We start from the raw sequence: 21,042 nt of genomic DNA, 5'->3' as shown, positions 1-21,042 counted from the left end.
CTGGGCTCTAAAATAACCAAAGTCATCCAGTTCGACAGGGATGAGTCCTGTATGATTGGCTACGGTAAGGATGAGTCCTGTATGATCCTGTATGATTGGTTACGGTAAGGATGAGTCCTGTATGATTGGTTACGGTAAGGATGAGTCCTGTATGATTGGTTCACAGTAAGGATCAGTCCTGTATGATTGGTTACGGTAAGGATCAGTCCTGTATGATTGGTTACGGTAAGGATGAGTCCTGTATGATTGGTTACGGTAAGGATCAGTCCTGTATGATTGGTTACGGTAAGGATGAGTCCTGTATGATTGGCTACGGTAAGGATCAGTCCTGTATGATTGGTTACGGTAAGGATGAGTCCTGTATGATTGGTTACTGTAAGGATGAGTCCTGTATGATTGGTTACGGTAAGGATGAGTCCCTGTATGATTGGTTACGGTAAGGATCAGTCCTGTATGATTGGTTCGGTAAGGATGAGTCCTGTATGATTGGTTACGGCAAGGATCAGTCCTGTATGATTGGTTACGGTAAGGATGAGTCCTGTATGATTGGCTACGGTAAGGATGAGTCCTGTATGATTGGTTACGGTAAGGATGAGTCCTGTATGATTGGCTACGGTAAGGATGAGTCCTGTATGATTGGCTATGGTAAGGATGAGTCCTGTATGATTGGCTACGGTAAGGATGAGTCCTGTATGATTGGCTACGGTAAGGATGAGTCCTGTATGATTGGTTACGGTAAGGATGAGTCCTGTATGATTGGCTACGGTAAGGATGAGTCCTGTATGATTGGCTACGGTAAGGATGAGTCCTGTATGATTGGCTACGGTAAGGATGAGTCCTGTATGATTGGCTACGGTAAGGATGAGTCCTGTATGATTGGCTACGGTAAGGATGAGTCCTGTATGATTGGCTACGGTAAGGATGAGTCCTGTATGATTGATAAGGATGAGTCCTATATGATTGGTTACTGGTAAGGATGAGTCCTGTATGATTGGCTACGGTAAGGATGAGTCCTGTATGATTGGCTACGGTAAGGATGAGTCCTGTATGATTGGCTACGGTAAGGATGAGTCCTGTATGATTGGCTACGGTAAGGATGAGTCCTGTATGATTGGCTACGGTAAGGATGAGTCCTGTATGATTGGCTACGGTAAGGATGAGTCCTGTATGATTGGCTACAGTAAGGATGAGTCCTGTATGATTGGTTACGGTAAGGATGAGTCCTGTATGATTGGCTACGGTAAGGATGAGTCCTGTATGATTGGTTACGGTAGGGATGAGTCCTGTATGATTGGCTACGGTAAGGATGAGTCCTGTATGATTGGTTACGGTAAGGATGAGTCCTGTATGATTGGCTACAGTAGGATGAGTCCCGTATGATTGGCTACGATGAGATGAGTCCCGTATGATTGCTGGTAAGGGGATGAGTCCCGTATGATTGGTTATGAGATGAGTCCTGTATGATTGGTTACGGTAAGGATGAGTCCTGTATGATTGGTTACGGTAAGGATGAGTCCTGTATGATTGGCTACGGTAAGGATGAGTCCTGTATGATTGGCTACGGTAAGGATGAGTCCTGTATGATTGGCTACGGTAAGGGATCAGTCCTGTATGATTGGCTACGGAAGGATCAGTCCTGTATGATTGGCTACGGTAAGGATGAGTCCTGTATGATTGGCTACGTAAGGATGAGTCCTGTATGATTGGTTACTTATTTTTTGAAGAAACATTCAAATGAAGAGCTGGACAAGATGGCGGACTGAACACAACAGTGTAGATCACCTCAATATAAAATTGTAATATTCAATATCAGTAAGTCAGACTAAATATTAGCATTTCACAAACTGGTGAAACACAAAATATATCATAAGACTACAGAAATGTATCGACAAATATTATGAAAACAAGCATATATATATATATATGCTGGCAGCTATATATATGAAAACAAGCAACAGACAAACATGACGGAGAGTAAAACAGGGGAACCAATCAACATGGAGAGTAAAACGGGAACCAATCAACACGGAGAGTAAAACAGGGGAACCAATCAACATGGAGAGTAAAACAGGAGAACCAATCAACATGGAGAGTAAAACAGGGGAACCAATCAACATGGAGAGTAAAACAGGGGAACCAATCAACACGGAGAGTAAAACAGGGGAACCAATCTCAACATGGAGAGTAAAACAGGGGAACCAATCAACATGGAGAATAAAACAGGGGAACCAATCAACACGGAGAATAAAACAGGGGAACCAATCAACACGGAGAGTAAAACAGGGGAACCAATCAACATGGAGAGTAAAACAGGGGAACCAATCAACACGGAGAGTAAAACAGGGGAACCAATCAACACGGAGAGTAAAACAGGGGAACCAATCAATATGGAGAGTAAAACAGGGGAACCAATCAATATGGAGAGTAAAACAGGGGAACCAATCAACATGGAGAGTAAAACAGGGGAACCAATCAATATGGAGAGTAAAACAGGGGAACCAATCAATATGGAGAGTAAAACAGGGGAACCGATCAACATGGAGAGTAAAACGGGAACCAATCAACATGGAGAGTAAAACAGGAGAACCAACCAACATGGAGAGTAAAACAGGGGAACCAATCAACATGGAGAGTAAAACAGGGGAACCGATCAATATGGAGAGTAAAACGGGAACCAATCAATATGGAGAGTAAAACAGGGGAACCAATCAACATGGAGAGTAAAACAGGGGAACCAATCAACATGGAGAGTAAAACAGGGGAACCAATCAACATGGAGAGTAAAACAGGGGAACCAATCAACATGGAGAGTAAAACAGGGGAACCAATCAACATGGAGAGTAAAACAGGGGAACCAATCAACATGGAGAGTAAAACAGGGGAACCAATCAACATGGAGAGTAAAACAGGGGAACCGATCAACATGGAGAGTAAAACAGGGGAACCGATCAATATGGAGAGTAAAACGGGAACCAATCAATATGGAGAGTAAAACAGGGGAACCAATCAACATGGAGAGTAAAACAGGGGAACCAATCAACATGGAGAGTAAAACAGGGGAACCAATCAACACGGAGAGTAAAACAGGAGAACCGATCAATATGGAGAGTAAAACAGGGGAACCGATCAACATGGAGAGTAAAACAGGGGAACCAATCAACATGGAGAGTAAAACAGGGGAACCAATCAATCCCTACCATACTGTCCATGGTAGGGATGGAATAATGGAACACCCAATACTGTCCATGGTAGGGATGGAATAATGGAACACCCAATACTATCCATGGTAGGGGTTGATTAATGGAACACCCCAATACTGTCCATGGTAGGGCTGATTAATGGAACACCCAATACTGTCCATGGTAGGGGTTGATTAATGGAACACCCAATACTGTCCATGGTAGGCTGCTGCTGTTAGCTGTCTGTATGCTGCTGTATGCTGCTGTATGCTGCTTCATGCTGCTGTATGCTGCTGTTAGCTGCTGTTCACTGTCTGTATGCTGCTGTTAGCTGCCAGTAAATCAAATCAAATCAAATTTTATTTGTCACATACACATGGTTTAGCAGATGTTAATGCGAGTGTAGCGAAATGCTTGTGCTTCTAGTTCCGACAATGCAGTGATAACCAACAAGTAATCTAACTAACAAATTCCAAAACTACTGTCTTATACACAGTGTAAGGGGATAAGGAACATGTACATAAGGATATATGAATGAGTGATGGTACAGAGCAGCATACAGTAGATGGTATCGAGTACAGTATATACATATGAGATGAGTATGTAGACAAAGTAAACAAAGTGGCATAGTTAAAAGTGGCTAGTGATACATGTGTTACATAAGGATGCAGTCGATGTTGTATGAGTACAGTATATACATATGTATATGAGATGAATAATGTAGGGTAAGTAACATTATATAAGGTAGCATTGTTTAAAGTGGCTAGTGATATCTTTGCATCATTTCCCATCAATTCCCATTATTAAATGGCTGGAGTTGGGTCAGTGTCAATGACAGTGTGTTGGCAGCAGCCACTCAATGTTAGTGGTGGCTATTTAACAGTCTGATGGCCTTGAGATAGAAGCTGTTTTTCAGTCTCGGTCCCAGCTTTGATACCTGTACTGACCTCGCCTTCTGGATGATAGCGGGGTGAACAGGCAGTGGTTCGGGTGGTTGATGTCCTTGATGATCTTTATGGCCTTCCTGTAACAACGGGTGTAGGTATGCTGCTGTTAGCTGTCTGTATGCTGCTGTTAGCTGTCTTTATGCTGCTGTTAGCTGCCAGTAGGCTGCTGTTGCTGTCTGTATGCTGCTGTTAGCTGTCTGTATGCTGCTGTTAGCTGCCAGTATGCTGCTGTTAGCTGCTATTAGCTGCCAGTATGCTGCTGTTAGCTGCTATTAGCTGCCAGTATGCTGCTGTTAGCTGCTGTAGCTCTTGCACGTATGCTGCTGTTAGCTGCCAGTATGCTGCTGTTAGCTACCAGTATGCTGCTGTTAGCTGCCAGTATGCTGCTGTTAGCTGCCAGTATTCTGCTGTTAGCTGTCTGCATGCTGCTGTTAGCTGCCAGTATGCTGCTGTTAGCTGTCTGTATGCTGCTGTTAGCTGCCAGTATTCTGCTGTTAGCTGCCAGTATGCTGCTGGTAGCTGTCTGTATGCTGCTGTTAGCTGTCTGTATGCTGCTGTTAGCTGCCAGTATGCTGCTGTTAGCTGCTGTTAGCTGCCAGTATGCTGCTGTTAGCTGTCTGTATGCTGCTGTTAGCTGTCTGTATGCTGCTGTTAGCTGTCTGTATGCTGCTGTTAGCTGTCTGTATGCTGCTGTTAGCTGTCTGTTAGCTGCCAGTATGCTGCTGTTAGCTGCCAGTATGCTGCTGTTAGCTATCTGTATGCTGCTGTTTGCTGTCTGTATGCTGTCTGTATGCTGCTGGTAGCTTTCTGTATGCTGCTGGTAGCTTTCTGTATGCTGCTGGTAGCTGCCAGTATGCTGCTGTTAGCTGTCTGTTATTGCTGCTGTTAGCTGCCAGTATGTATGCTGCTGTTAGCTGGCAGTATGTTGTTGCTGTTAGCTGTCTGTATGCTGCTGTTAGCTGGTCTGTATGCTGTTAGCTGTGTTATGCTGCTGTTAGCTGTCTGTATGCTGCTGTTAGCTGTCTGTATGCTGCTGGTAGCTGTCTGTTAGCTGCCAGTATGCTGCTGTTAGCTGTCTGTATGCTGCTGTTAGCTGCTGCTGCTGGTAGCTGTCTGTATGCTGCTGGTAGCTGTCTGTATGCTGCTGTTTTGTCTGTATGCTGTCTGTATGCTGCTGGTAGCTGTCTGTATGCTGCTGGTAGCTGTCTGTGCTGCTTAGTCTGTGCTGCTGTTAGCTGCTGTTAGCTGTCTGTATGCTGCTGTTTGCTGTCTGTATGCTGTCTGTATGCTGCTGGTAGCTGTCTGTATGCTGCTGGTAGCTGTCTGTATGCTGCTGTTTGCTGTCTGTATGCTGCTGTTTGCTGTCTGTATGCTGTCTGTATGCTGCTGGTAGCTGTCTGTATGCTGCTGGTAGCTGTCTGTATGCTGCTGTTAGCTGTCTGTATGCTGTCTGTATGCTGCTGGTAGCTGCCAGTATGCTGCTGTTAGCTGTCTGTATGCTGCTGTTTGCTGTCTGTATGCTGCTGTTTGCTTTCTGCATGCTGCTGTTTGCTGTCTGTATGCTGCTGGTAGCTGTCTGTATGCTGTCTGTATGCTGCTGTTAGCTGCCATTATGCTGCTGTTAGCTGCTGTTAGCTGCCAGTATGCTGCTGTTTGCTGTCTGTATGCTGCTGTTTGCTGTCTGTATGCTGCTGTTTGCTGTCTGTATGCTGTCTGTATGCTGCTGTTAGCTGCTGTTAGCTGCTGTTAGCTGCCAGTATTCTGCTGTTAGCTGCCATTATGCTGCTGGTAGCTGTCTGTATGCTGCTGTTTGCTGTCTGTATGCTGCTGTTTGCTGTCTGTATGCTGTCTGTATGCTGCTGTTAGCTGCCAGTATGCTGCGGTTAGCTGCCATTATGCTGCTGGTAGCTGTCTGTATGCTGCTGTTTGCTGTCTGTATGCTGCTGTTTGCTGTCTGTATGCTGCTGGTAGCTTTCTGTATGCTGCTGGTAGCTGTTTGTATGCTGCTGGTAGCTGTCTGTATGCTGCTGTTAGCTGTCTGTATGCTGCTGTTAGCTGCCAGTATGCTGCTGTTTGCTGTCTGTATGCTGTCTGTATGCTGCTGTTAGCTGCTGTTAGCTGCTGTTAGCTGCCAGTATTCTGCTGTTAGCTGCCATTATGCTGCTGGTAGCTGTCTGTATGCTGCTGTTTGCTGTCTGTATGCTGCTGTTTGCTGTCTGTATGCTGTCTGTATGCTGCTGTTAGCTGCCAGTATGCTGCGGTTAGCTGCCATTATGCTGCTGGTAGCTGTCTGTATGCTGCTGTTTGCTGTCTGTATGCTGCTGTTTGCTGTCTGTATGCTGCTGGTAGCTTTCTGTATGCTGCTGGTAGCTGTTTGTATGCTGCTGGTAGCTGTCTGTATGCTGCTGTTAGCTGTCTGTATGCTGCTGTTAGCTGCCGGTATGCTGCTGTTAGCTGTCTGTATGCTGCTGTTAGCTGCTGTTAGCTGCCAGTATGCTGCTGTTAGCTGCCAGTATGCTGCTGTTAGCTGTCTGTATGCTGCTGTTAGCTGCCAGTATGCTGCTGGTAGCTGTCTGTATGCTGCTGTTTGCTGCTGTTTGCTGCTGTTAGCTGCCAGTATGCTGCTGTTAGCTGTCTGTATGCTGCTGTTAGCTGTCTGTTAGCTGCAAGTATGCTGCTGTTAGCTGCCAGTATGCTGCTGTTAGCTGCTGTTAGCTGCCTGTATGCTGCTGTTAGCTGCTGTTAGCTGCCTGCATTCAGCCAAAATGCGGTCAGAGACCTTCTAAAGCAGTACAGCTCTCTCCAACATACTGAGTCTGCAGAGCCAGAGCCCCCTGATGAGAGCCCAATATACAAGGAAATCACAACACTGCTAAATAGAACCTGACGACCCGCACCTAGCCGGTGGGTGCCCCCACCCAGGCAGTGGCAGTGCTGGCAACACTGGCAGCAGTAACCCATGGAGAGGGGGGGTCACACACGGACAGCATTCAGAGAGGGGTCACACTCGGACATTCAGAGGAGTCACACTTTCGGACATTCAGAGAGGGGGCTCACTAGGACATTCAGAGAGGGTCACACTCGGACATTCAGAGAGGGGGGTCACACTGACTGACATTCAGAGGGGGTCACACTCGGACATTCAAAGAGGGGTCACACTCGGACATTCAGAGAGGGGGTCACCGGACATTCAGAGAGGGGGTCACACTCTGACATCCAGAGAGGGGGGTCACACTCGGACATTCAGAGAGGGGGGTCACACTGACATTCAGAGAGGGGGTCACACTCGGACATTCCAGAGAGGGGGTCACACTCGGACATTCAGAGAGGGGGGCTTCACTCGGACATTCAGAGGGGGGTCACACTCGGACATTCAGAGGGGGTCCCTTTCGGACATTCAGAGAGGGGGTCACACTCGGACGATCAGAAGGGGGTCACACTCGGACATTCAGAGAGGGGGTCACACTCGGACATTCAGAGAGGGGGTCACACCTTTCGGACATTTCAGAGAGGGGGTCACACTCCGGACATTCAGAGAGGGGGTCACACTCGGACATTCAGAGAGGGGGGTCACACTCGGACATTCAGAGAGGGGGTCACACTCGACATTCAGAGGGGGGTCACACTCGGACATTCAGAGGGGTCACACTCGGACATTCAGAGAGGGGGTCACACTAGGACATTCAGAGAGGGGGTCACACTGACATTCAGAGAGGGGTCACACGGACATTCAGAGAGGGGTCACACTCGGACATTCAGAGAGGGGGTCACACTCGGACATTCAGAGAGGGGGTCACACTGACATTCAGAGAGGGGGTCACACTCGGACATTCAGAGAGAGGGGGTCACACTGACATTCAGAGAGGGGGCACTATTGTGGCCCTGGTGGCACAAGATAATTAAAAGGTCTGACTGTACAGAGATGCTTGGGAATATGGGGCGACAGGTAGCCCAGTGGTTAGAGGTAGAGGCAGGTAGCCTAGTGGTTAGTGTGTGTAGGGCGGCAGGGTAGCCTGATGGTTAGAGTGTAGAGGCGACAGGGTAGCCTAGTGGTTAGATGTAGGGGCGACAGGTAGCCTAGTGGTTAGAATTAAGAGGCGACAGGGCAGCCTAGTGGTTGATGTAGAGTGGCAGGGCAGCCTAGTGGTTAGAGTGTAGGGCGACAGACCAGCCTAGTGGTTAGAGGTAGGGCCCACAGGTAGCCCAGTGGTTAGAGTGTAGGAGGCGACAGGTAGCCTAGTGGTTAGAGTGTAGAGGAGGCAGGTAGCCTAGTGGCTAGAGTGCAGAGGCGACAGGCAGCCTAGTGGTTAGAGTGCAGAGGCCGACAGGTAGCCTAGTGGTTAGGAGTGCAGAGGCCAGCAGGTAGCCCAGTGGTTAGAGTGTAGAAGCTGACAGGTAGCCTAGTGGTTAGAGTGTAGGGCGACAGGTAGCCTAGTGGTTATTTATTTATTTTTATTTTACCTTTATTTAACTAGTCAAGTCAGTTAGAACGCATTCTTATTTTCACGACGGCCTAGGGCAGTGGGTTTAATGACAGATTTGTACCCTTTCGGTTATTTGCAACCTTCCGGTTACCAGTCCAACGTTATAACCACTAGGCTACCCTGCCACCCCACTGACAAGCAGTTGGCAGCATGGTTAGAGCGTTGACCAGTTTAACTGTAAGGTTGCGAGATCGAATCGAGCTGACGAGGTAAAAATCTGTCGTTCTGCCCTGATTTGTTCTTAACCGTCTTAGTTAAATAATAGTATGGTCACAATCAAACATGTGTGTTTCCAGGGGAAGGGGTGGATCTGACCTCCATCACCTAGACGTGACAATGGTCTCATCAAAATCCCCCCATTCCTGCAGCTCAGTTTTTCAGGCCGTCTCCATAGCTGCAACTGTATACGCTTTTTGTAAATCAAGACCTTTCTTGAGTTGGGCCTGAGATGGCGCAACTGTTGAGCATCTGGTTGTTTGTGGGGGGAAAGGGTGTGTGTGTGTGTGTGTGTGTGTGTGTGTGTGTGTGTGTGTGTGTGTGTGTGTGTGTGTGTGTGTGTGTGTGTGTGTGTGTGTGTGTGTGTGTGTGTGTGTGTGTGTGTGTGTGTGTGTCCTACAACTGTTGCGAGGGAGTAAAATATGTTAGGACACTATAGGATGAATCTGTAATTGTTTGCTAAAATATCATTTTTGTAATAGCGAGACTGATGAGATGTAAAATCCTTTGCATAAACTGCCAGATTACTGCAAATATGAATAGCTAATTATGGAAGATAAATAGGAATTTAAAATTGTATAATACTAATCGAGGTGAGGGCAAAATGCATTTGATCTGCTTCTGTTCTGTGGGTGGCACTGTGCTGTTTTCAAAGGATGGGTCCCGGTCCTCCGGGACCATAGGATCCTGAGGGTCGGGGTCGTCTGCCAGTCATTGGGATGACAAACCAACTCTGGATGAGGAAGGTTTAAAGCGGGTGGAATAGCAGGACCGATTGGTGGTTTACTTAGTAGCAATGCAAAAAGTCATGGTACAATTATATAGACACTCAATCATCATGTTTCTTTAATGGTAAGTTTAACAAAAATATATTATGATAAATAAAAATTATAAGTTTTCTCTTACGCGGTAAGTGGTGAAATAAATTATAGCCAGTTCTAATTGTAATGGCTTAGCAGATAAAAAAAATAAACGATTATCAGTATTTACCAAGCTAAAAGAGAAGGGAATATAATATCTATTGTTACAGGAAACCTAAATCAACAATTTTAGATGAAGTTTTGTGGAAAAGGACTTTGGGGCCAAATATATTTCTCCCATATTTCTCCCAGTTGCCCATCTTAATCTTCTTTTTAGTGGCCAGTCTGAGATATTATATTTTTCTTTGCAACTCTGCCTAGAAGGCCAGCATCCTGAGTCGCCTCTTCACTGTTGACGGAGACCATGTGTTGCAGGTAGTATTTAATGAAGCTGCCAGTTGAGGACTTCAGAGGCGTCTGTTTCTCAAACTAGACACTCTAATGTACTTGTCCTCTTGCTCACAGTTGTGCACAGGGACACCCACTCCTCTTTCTATTCTGGTTAGAACGGTGTGCGCTGTTCTGTGAAGGAGGAGTGAACACACAGCTTTGTATGAGATCTAGAGTTTCTTGGCAATTTCTCACATGGAATATCAATTAGACTTATCCGATATAACATAGGTACAGCATCCCCTTATTGTATGGGACACTTTTAAATGTGACTTTAGAGGCCATACAATTCAGTACTCCTCTATAAAACAAAAGGATGAACAAAGAGTCCATATTAACAAAGGAAATTGAAGGACTAACAGAACAGACAGGTGGCAATAAAATCACTTTAGAGGCACGGAATAAGTTAGAGGAAAATGGAGGAACTTATTCTAGAAAGATCCAGTGTAATATAGTATAAAAATAAACTGGATAGGACATGAGGAAAAAATATAAATATATTTTCAATCTTCAACATGAAAATGCAAAAACAAATGTGTAACATTTTTATCTTTAATTTACAATCTGAAGCGATGAGAATGGCAATACTTTTGTGAATCATCACAGTTCAAATAGAAATCCAAAATAGATGGTGTTGAGAGATAGACGGGAGGGGTTGAATGGAGATGAAGGGACTGGATGGTGTTGAGAGATAGACGGGAGGGGTTGAATGGAGATGAAGGGACTGGATGGTGTTGAGAGATAGACGGGAGGGGTTGAATGGAGATGAAGGGACTGGATGGTGTTGAGAGATAGACGGGAGGGTTGAATGGAGATGAAGGGACTGGATGGTGTTGAGAGATAGACGGGAGGGGTTGAATGGAGATGAAGGGACTGGATGGTGTTGAGAGATAGACGGGAGGGGTTGAATGGAGATGAAGGGACTGGATGGTGTTGAGAGATAGACGGGAGGGGTTGAATGGAGATGAAGGGACTGGATGGTGTTGAGAGATAGATGGGAGGGGTTGAATGGAGATGAAGGGACTGGATGGTGTTGAGATATAGATGGGAGGGGTTGAATGGAGATGAAGGGACTGGATGGTGTTGAGAGATAGACGGGAGGGGTTGAATGGAGATGAAGGGACTGGATGGTGTTGAGATATAGATGGGAGGGGTTGAATGGAGATGAAGGGACTGGATGGTGTTTTGAGATATAGATGGGAGGGGTTGAATGGAGATGAAGGGACTGGATGGTGTTGAGATATAGACAGGAGGGGTTGAAGGGACTGGATGGTGTTGAGAGATAGATGGGAGGGGTTGAATGGAGATGAAGGGACTGGATGGTGTTGAGATATAGATGGGAGGGGTTGAATGGAGATGAAGGGACTGGATGGTGTTGAGATATAGACAGGAGGGGTTGAAGGGACTGGATGGTGTTGAGAGATAGATGGGAGGGGTTGAATGGAGATGAAGGGACTGGATGGTGTTGAGAGATAGATGGGAGGGGTTGAATGGAGATGAAGGGACTGGATGGTGTTGAGAGATAGACGGGAGGGGTTGAATGGAGATGAATGGAGATGAAGGGACTGGATGGTATTGAGAGATAGACGGGAGGGGTTGAATGGAGCTGAAGGGTGGGACTGGATGGTATTGAGAGATAGACGGGAGGGGTTGAATGGAGCTGAAGGGTGGGACTGGATGGTGTTGAGAGATAGACGGGAGGGGTTGAATGGAGATGAAGGGACTGGATGGTGTTGAGAGATAGACGGGAGGGGTTGAATGGAGATGAATGGAGATGAAGGGACTGGATGGTATTGAGAGATAGATGGGAGGGGTTGAATGGAGCTGAAGGGTGGGACTGGATGGTATTGAGAGATAGATGGGAGGGGTTGAATGGAGATGAAGGGTGGGACTAATAACAAGATAACCAATGTAAAACATACAGGGGTCTGTAAAATGCATATAGGTTCAGAAATGTTGTGAAATAGCACAGTTACAAATCAAACTGGATGGATATCAGAAATAGAGGAAGGACTAAAAACAAACTTAATATAACTATTGTAAAATAGATTGTGTCTGTAAAATGTGTATAAGTATGGTACAGTTGAAGTCGGAAGTTTACATACACCTTAGCCAAATACATTCCAAAATTCCTGACATTTAAGCCCAGTAATAATTCCCTGTTTTAGGTCAGTTAGGATCACCACTTTATTTTAAGAATGTGAAATGTCAGAATAATAGTAGAGAGAAATATTTATTTCAGCTTTTTTTTCTTTCATCTCATTCCTAGTGGGTCAGAAGTTTACATAAACTCAATTAGTATTTGGTAGCATTGCCTTTTAAATTGTTTAACTTGGGTCAAACGTTTCTGGTAGCCTTCCACAATCTTCCCACAATAAGTTGGGTGAATTTTGGCCCATTCCTCCTGACAGAGCTGGTGTAACTGAGTCAGGTTTGTAGGCCTCCTTGCCTCACATACGCTATTTCAGTTATGCCCACAAATTTTCTATGGGATTGAGGTCAGGGCTTTGTGATGGTCACTCCAATACCTTGACTTTGTTGTCCTTAAGCCATTTTGCCACAGCTTTGGAAGTATGCTTGGGGTCATTGTCCATTTGGAAGTATGCTTGGGGTCATTGTCCATTTGGAAGACCCATTTGGAAGTATGCTTGGGGTCATTGTCCATTTGGAAGACCCATTTGTGACCAAGCTTTAACTTCCTGACTGATGTCTTGAGATGTTGCTTCAATATATCCACATACTTTTCTTTCCTTGTGATGTCATCTACTTGGTGAAGTGCACCAGTCCCTCCTGCAGCAAAGCACCCCCACAACATGATGCTGCCACCCCGTGCCTCACGGTTGGGATGGTGTTCTCCGGCTTGCAAGCCTCCCCTTATTTCCTCCAAACATAACGATGGTCATTATGGCCAAATAGTTCTATTTTTGTTTCATCAGACCAGAGGACATTTCTCCAAAAAGTACGATCTTTGTCCCCATGTGCAGTTGCAAACCGTAGTCTGGCTTTTTTATGGCGGTTTTGGAGCAGTGGCTTCTTCCTTGCTGAGCGGCCTTTCAGGTTATGTCGATATAGGACTCGTTTTACTGTGGATATAGATACTTTTGTATCTGTTTCCTCCAGCATCTTCACAAGGTCCTTTGCTGTTGTTCTGGGATTGATTTGCACTTTTTGCACCAAAGTACGTTCATCTCTAGGAGACAGAATGTGTCTCTTTCCTGAGCGGTATGACGGCTGCGTGGTCCCATGGTGTTTATACTTGCTTAAGTATTGTTTGTACAGATGAACGTGGTAACTTCAGGCGTTTGGAAATTAGTCCCAAGGATGAACCAGACTTGGTACCTCCCAAGGATGAACCAGACTTGGTACCTCCCAAGGATGAACCAGACTTGGTACCTCCCAAGGATGAACCAGACTTGGTACCTCCCAAGGATGAACCAGACTTGGTACCTCCCAAGGATGAACCAGACTTGGTACCTCCCAAGGATGAACCAGACTTGGTACCTCCCAAGGATGAACCAGACTTGGTACCTCCCAAGGATGAACCAGACTTGGTACCTCCCAAGGATGAACCAGACTTGGTACCTCCCAAGGATGAACCAGACTTGGTACCTCCCAAGGATGAACCAGACTTGGTACCTCCCAAGGATGAACCAGACTTGGTACCTCCCAAGGATGAACCAGACTTGGTACCTCCCAAGGATGAACCAGACTTGGTACCTCCCAAGGATGAACCAGACTTGGTACCTCCCAAGGATGAACCAGACTTGGTACCTCCCAAGGATGAACCAGACTTGGTACCTCCCAAGGATGAACCAGACTTGGTACCTCCCAAGGATGAACCAGACTTGGTACCTCCCAAGGATGAACCAGACTTGGTACCTCCCAAGGATGAACCAGACTTGGTACCTCCCAAGGATGAACCAGACTTGGTACCTCCCAAGGATGAACCAGACTTGGTACCTCCCAAGGATGAACCAGACTTGGTACCTCCCAAGGATGAACCAGACTTGGTACCTCCCAAGGATGAATCAGACTTGGTACCTCCCAAGGATGAATCAGACTTGGTACCTCCCAAGGATGAACCAGACTTGGTACCTCCCAAGGATGAACCAGACTTGGTACCTCCCAAGGATGAACCAGTCTTGTGAAGGTCTACAATATTTTTTCTGAGGTCTTGGCTGATTTTCTTTTGAATTTCCCATGATGTCAAGCAAAGAGGCACTGAGTTTGAAGGAAGGCCTTGACATACATCCACAGGTACACCTCCAATTGGCTCAAATTATGTCAATTAGCCTATCAGAAGCTTCTAAAGCCATAGCATCATTTTCTGTAATTTTCCAAGCTGTTTAAAGGCACAGGCAACTTAGTGTATGTAAACTTCTGACCCATTTGAATTGTGGTACAGTGAATTATAAGTGAAATAATCTGTCTGTAAACAATTGTTGGAAAAATTACTTGTGTCATGCACCAAGTAGATGTCCTAACTGACTTGCCAAATCTAAAGTTTGTTAACAAGAAATTTGTGGAGTGGTTGAAAAAGAGTTTTAATGACTCCAACCTAAGTGGATGTAAACTAGTTTTAATGACTCCAACCTAAGTGTATGTAAACTAGTTTTAATGACTCCAACCTAAGTGTATGTAAACTAGTTTTAATGACTCCAACTAGTTTTAATGACTCCAACCTAAGTGTATGTAAACTAGTTTTAATGACTCCAACTAGTTTTAATGACTCCAACCTAAGTGTATGTAAACTAGTTTTAATGACTCCAACCTAAGTGTATGTTAACTTCCTACTTCAACAGTATATAACATTCCATTGATTACTGTAGAAGCTGGAAGTAGAAGACTATATATTTACTCCAAAAATGTATGGAGGATTGGAAATGATGCAGACAATTACATTGATGGAAGCAACAGTCTATCTGCAAAATATTAAAGCTGATCCACCCCCTAGAAAAAAAGGGATGAGTCCTGTATGATTGGCTATGGTAAGGATGAGTCCTGTTTGATTGGCTATGGTAAGGATGAGTCCTGTTTGATTGGCTATGGTAAGGATTAGTCCTGTATGATTGGCTACGGTAAGGATGAGTCCTGTTTGATTGGCTATGGTAAGGATTAGTCCTGTATGATTGGCTACGGTAAGGATTAGTCCTGTTTGATTGGCTACGGTAAGGATGAGTCCTGTTTGATTGGCTACGGTAAGGATGAGTCCTGTATGATTGGCTACGGTAAGGATGAGTCCTGTTTGATTGGCTACGGTAAGGATCAGTCCTGTATGATTGGCTACGGTAAGGATGAGTCCTGTTTGATTGGCTACGGTAAGGATGAGTCCTGTTTGATTGGCTACGGTAAGGATGAGTCCTGTTTGATTGGCTACGGTAAGGATGAGTCCTGTTTGATTGGCTACGGTAAGGATTAGTCCTGTATGATTGGCTACGGTAAGGATGAGTCCTGTTTGATTGGCTACGCTAAGGATGAGTCCTGTTTGATTGGCTATGGTAAGGATGAGTCCTGTATGATTGGCTATGGTAAGGATGAGTCCTGTTTGATTGGCTATGGTAAGGATGAGTCCTGTATGATTGGCTACGGTAAGGATCAGTCCTGTTTGATTGGCTACGGTAAGGATCAGTCCTGTTTGATTGGCTACGCTAAGGATGAGTCCTGTTTGATTGGCTATGGTAAGGATGAGTCCTGTATGATTGGCTACGGTAAGGATCAGTCCTGTTTGATTGGCTACGGTAAGGATGAGTCCTGGATCCTATGAATCGCATTCTCACAGTTTCATCATCTATTATAATACAGTGTGTTCGTCCCAAATGTTATTTATATAGTGCTCTACTTTTGACTTTGGGCCCTGGTTAAAAGTAGTGCACTTCACTATAAAGGGAATAGGGTGGCATTTGGGACGCAGCCTTGTCCACATTCACAGATCATTTAACATGCTAAGAATGAAGCGACTTCCCTTTCAATTTATAATTTATAATAATATATGTCATTTAGCAGACGCTTTTATCCAAAGCGACTTACAGTCATGTGTGCATACATTCTACGTATGGGTGGTCCCGGGAATCGAACCCACTACCCTGGCGTTACAAGCGCCATGCTCTACCAACTGAGCTACAGAAGGACCACAATTTCAATCATGTTGTAGTATACAGTGTCTAAATTTCCACCACTGAGAGAATATTTTCACTAGCAGATGTGTTGTCATGCATTCTGTTATTCTAGTCACGTCTCAGATTACTTGTGTTTGTTAGACTGATCCCTGTCGGTGATTTGGTGATGTGTGTTGAGTAAGGAATTGATTCTCTCTCCTCTTATCCCCCTCTCCCTCCTCTCTCTCTCTTCTCATCCCCCTCCTCCTTCTCTCCTCTCCCTCTGCCTCTCCTCTCATCCCCCTCCGTCTCTCCTCTCATCCCCCTCCGTCTCTCCCCTCATCCCCCTCCTCCGTCTCTCCTCTCATCCCCCTCCGTCTCTCCTCTCATCCCCCTCCGTCTCTCCTCTCATCCCCCTCTGTCTCTCCTCTCATCCCCCTCCGTCTCTCCTCTCATCCCCCTCCGTCTCTCCTCTCATCCCCCTCCTCCGTCTCTCCTCTCCCTCCGTCTCCTCTCTCCGCCCCCTCTCCTCTCCCTCCGTCCCTCCTCTCCTCCCCTCTGTCTCTCCTCTTCCTCCTCGTCACTCCTCTTTCTCCTCCCCTCTCCCCTCCCTCCGTCTCTCCCCTCCCTCCGTCTCTCCTCTTTCTCCTCCCCTCTCCCCTCCCTCCGTCTCTCCCCTCCCTCCGTCTCTCCTCTCCTCTGTCTCTCCTCTCATCCCCCCCGTCTCTCCTCTCCCGCCCCCTCTCCTCTCCCTCCTTCTTTCCTCCCTCCGTCTCTCCTCTCCTCCGTCTCTCCCCTCTGCCCCCTGTCCTCTCCCTCTGTCTCTCCTCTCCTCTGTCTCTCTTCTCCCTCTGTCTCTCCCCTCTGCCCCTGTCCTCTCCCTCTGTCTCTCCTCTCCTCTGTCTCTCCTCTCCCTCCGTCTCTCCCCTCTGCCCCCTGTCCTCTCCCTCTGTCTCTCCTCTCCCTCCGTCTCTCCCCTCTGCCCCCTGTCCTCTCCCTCTGTCTCTCCTCTCCCTCTGTCTCTCCTCTCCCTCTGTCTCTCCTCTCCCTCTGTCTCTCCTCTCCTCCGTCTCTCCTCTCTGCCCCCTGTCCTCTCCCTCTGTCTCTCCTCTCCCTCCATCTCTCCCCTCTGCCCCCTGTCCTCTCCCTCTGTCTCTCCTCTCCCTCTGTCTCTCCTCTCCCTCTGTCTCTCCTCTCCCTCTCTCTCCTCTCCCTCTGTCTCTCCTCTCCCTCTGTCTCTCCTCTCCCTCTGTCTCTCCTCTCCCTCTGTCTCTCCTCTCCCTCTGTCTCTCCTCTCCCTCTGTCTCTCCTCTCCCTCCGTCTCTCCTCTCCCTCTGTCTCTCCTCTCCTCTGTCTTTCCCCTCTGCCCCCTGTCTTCTCCCTCTGTCTCTCCTCTCATCCCCCTCCGTCTCTCCTCTCATCCCCCTCCTCCGTCTCTCATCCCCCTCCGTCTCTCCTCTCCCGCCCCCTCTCCTCTCCCTCCGTCCCTCCTCTCCTCCCCCTCCTCCGTCTCTCCTCCCCCTCCGTCTCTCCTCTCTGGCCCCTGTCCTCTCCCTCTGTCTCTCCTCTCCTCCGTCTCTCTTCTCCCTCCGTCTCTCCCCTCTGCCCCCTGTCCTCTCCCTCTGTCTCTCCTCTCCTCTGTCTCTCCTCTCCCTCCGTCTCTCCCCTCTGCCCCCTGTCCTCTTCCTCTGTCTCTCCTCTCCTCCGTCTCTCCTCTCTGCCCCCTGTCCTCTCCCTCTGTCTCTCTCTCCGTCTCTCCCATCTGCCCCCTGTCCTCTCCCTCTGTCTCTCCCTCCGTCTCTCCCCTCTGCCCCCTGTCCTCTCCCTCTGTCTCTCCTCTCCTCTGTCTCTCCTCTCCCTCCGTCTCTCCCCTCTGCCCCCTGTCCTCTCCCTCTGTCTCTCCTCTCCCTCTCTCTCCTCTCCCTCTGTCTCTCCTCTCCCTCTGTCTCTCCTCTCCCTCTGTCTCTCCTCTCCCTCCGTCTCTCCTCTCTGCCCCCTGTCCTCTCCCTCCGTCTCTCCTCTCCCTCTGTCTCTCCTCTCCTCTGTCTTTCCCCTCTGCCCCCTGTCCTCTCCCTCTGTCTCTCCTCTCCTCCGTCTCCTCTCCCTCCGTCTCTCCTCTCTGCCCCCTGTCCTCTCCCTCTGTCTCTCCTCTCCTCCATCTCTCCTCTCCCTCCGTCTCTCCTCTCTGCCCCCTGTCCTCTCCCTCTGTCTCTCCTCTCCTCGGTCTCTCCTCTCCCTCCGTCTCTCCCCTCTGCCCCCTGTCCTCTCCCTCTGTCTCTCCTCTCCTCCGTCTCTCTTCTCCCTCCGTCTCTCCCCTCTGCCCCCTGTCCTCTCCCTCTGTCTCTCCTCTCCCTCCGTCTCTCCCCTCTGCCCCCTGTCCTCTCCCTCTGTCTCTCCTCTCCTCCGTCTCTCTTCTCCCTCCGTCTCTCCCCTCTGCCCCCTGTCCTCTCCCTCTGTCTCTCCTCTCCTCTGTCTCTCCTCTCCCTCCGTCTCTCCCCTCTGCCCCCTGTCCTCTCCCTCTGTCTCTCCTCTCCCTCTGTCTCTCCTCTCCCTCTGTCTCTCCTCTCCCTCTGTCTCTCCTCTCCTCCGTCTTTCCCCTCTGCCCCCTGTCTTCTCCCTCTGTCTCTCCTCTCATCCCCCTCTGTCTCTCCTCTCATCCCCCTCCTCCGTCTCTCCTCTCCCTCCGTCTCTTCTCTCCGCCCCCTCTCATCCCCCTCCTCCGTCTCTCATCCCCCTCCGTCTCTCCTCTCCCGCCCCCTCTCATCCCCCTCCTCCGTCTCTCCTCTCCCGCCACTCTCATCCCCCTCCTCCGTCTCTCATCCCCCTCCGTCTCTCCTCTCCCGCCCCCTCTCCTCTCCCTCTGTCTCTCCTCTCCCTCCGTCTTTCCTCTCTGCCCCCTGTCCTCTCCCTCTGTCTCTCCTCTCCTCCGTCTCTCTTCTCCCTCCGTCTCTCCCCTCTGCCCCCTGTCCTCTCCCTCTGTCTCTCCTCTCCTCCGTCTCTCTTCTCCCTCCGTCTCTCCCCTCTGCCCCTTGTCCTCTCCCTCTGTCTCTCCTCTGTCTCTCCTCTCCCTCCGTCTCTCCCCTCTGCCCCCTGTCCTCTTCCTCTGTCTCTCCTCTCCTCCGTCTCTCCTCTCTGCCCCCTGTCCTCTCCCTCTGTCTCTCCTCTCCTCCGTCTCTCCTCTCTGCCCCCTGTCCTCTCCCTCTGTCTCTCCTCTCCCTCCGTCTCTCCCATCTTTTCCCCCTGTCCTCTCCCTCTGTCTCTCCTCTCCCTCCGTCTCTCCTCTCTGCCCCCTGTCCTCTCCATCCGTCTCTCCTCTCCCTCTGTCTCTCCTCTCCTCTGTCTTTCCCCTCTGCCCCCTGTCCTCTCCCTCTGTCTCTCCTCTCCTCCATCTCCTCTCCCTCCGTCTCTCCTCTCTGCCCCCTGTCCTCTCCCTCTGTCTCTCCTCTCCTCCATCTCTCCTCTCCCTCCGTCTCTCCTCTCTGCCCCCTGTCCTCTCCCTCTGTCTCTCCTCTCGTCTGTCTCTCCTCTCATCCCCCTCCGTCTCTCCTCTCTGCCCCCTGTCCTCTCCCTCCCTCCGTACTCCTCCGTCTCTCCTCTCCCTCTGTCTCTCCTCTCTGCCCCCTGTCCTCTCCCTCTGTCTCTCCTCTCCTCCGTCTCTCCTCTCCCTCTGTCTCTCCTCTCCTCCGTCTCTCCTCTCCCTCCGTCTCTCCTCTCTGCCCCCTGTCCTCTCCCTCTGTCTCTCCTCTCCTCCGTCTCTCCTCTCCTCCGTCTCTCCTCTCCCTCCGTCTCTCCTCTCCTCCGTCTCTCCCTCTCCTTCCGTCTCTCCTCTCTGCCCCCTGTCCTCTCCCTCCGTCTCTCCTCTCCTCCGTCTCTCCTCTCCCTCCGTCTCTCCTCTCCTCCGTCTCTCCTCTCCCTCCGTCTCTCCTCTCCTCCGTCTCTCCTCTCCCTCCGTCTCTCCTCTCCCTCCGTCTCTCCTCTCCTCCGTCTCTCCTCTCTGCCCCCTGTCCTCTCCCTCCGTCTCTCCTCTCCTCCGTCTCTCCTCTCTGCCCCCTGTCCTCTCCCTCTCTTTCCCTCCTCCGTCTCTCCTCTCCTCCAGGGTTTTCCATCTCAGTGGTGGAGGAGGATTCAGTGCAGCAGCTCTACATTACCGATGTGAAGGCGGGAGGATTAGCCTTCGCTAAAGGTTCCTTACCACACACACCATCTATAGTGGGAAGATACCATATAGATATACAGAACCAGACAGAGAGGGCAGGTAGTGGGAAGATGGACCAGAACCAGACAGAGAGGGAAAATTTCCACCAGTGAGAGAATATTTTCAAACATACACCTCATTACTTATAGAGTACACAGGCATCTCCCTGACACGATGAGGATCTCTGTAGCATATAACCATAGGAGATCGGTACTGCAGATTAGAGGGGCCTTTCTCAGGTCCCATAGAGAGGGAAATGGATCCCTCCTGGGGCTGAGAGAGAGAGAGTATTAACAACCTCATGGTGCCAGGAAAGAGTGAAGACCATATAAATATTATATTGTATAGTATAGACAGTGTGAGACCCCCACCTCCATACACACACACTAATATACCATCTTGGCTCTTCAGGTCTGAATGCGGGGGATGAGATCTTGCAGCTGAATGGGAAAGACTCGTGCAAATTGAAGTTCGGGGACATGAAGGGGGCGTTTTCCCAGGCCTCTCTGTCCCTGACCGTCAACACTTTGCCCTCCACGGACCGACGACAAATCTGTTACCTGCCCCCCCGACGCTCTGACGCACAGGAAGTCCTCCACACAGACATCTTCTCTATGAACCAGGGTGAGTTACAGTAGTCCTCTATACTGACGTGAACCAGGGTGAGTTACAGTAG

The 21,042-nt window shown here is 48.7% G+C and overlaps 1 long non-coding RNA gene across 1 annotated transcript; it reads left to right on the top strand.

Annotated features, from left to right (window-relative positions):
• Positions 1 to 9: 9 nt before the first annotated feature.
• Positions 10 to 20,893, top strand: LOC123992440. The gene is made up of 3 exons (XR_006831250.1): positions 10 to 64; positions 20,268 to 20,354; positions 20,778 to 20,893. It is a non-coding gene; the product is annotated as an uncharacterized LOC123992440 (long non-coding RNA).
• Positions 20,894 to 21,042: the final 149 nt, after the last annotated feature.

The sequence above is a fragment of the Oncorhynchus gorbuscha genome, linkage group LG13 (assembly GCF_021184085.1).
Source record: "Oncorhynchus gorbuscha isolate QuinsamMale2020 ecotype Even-year linkage group LG13, OgorEven_v1.0, whole genome shotgun sequence".
In the NCBI taxonomy this organism is placed as follows: Eukaryota; Metazoa; Chordata; class Actinopteri; order Salmoniformes; family Salmonidae; genus Oncorhynchus; species Oncorhynchus gorbuscha.
Note: the sequence above shows the minus strand (reverse complement) of the source record. Positions and strands in the feature narration are given on the sequence as shown.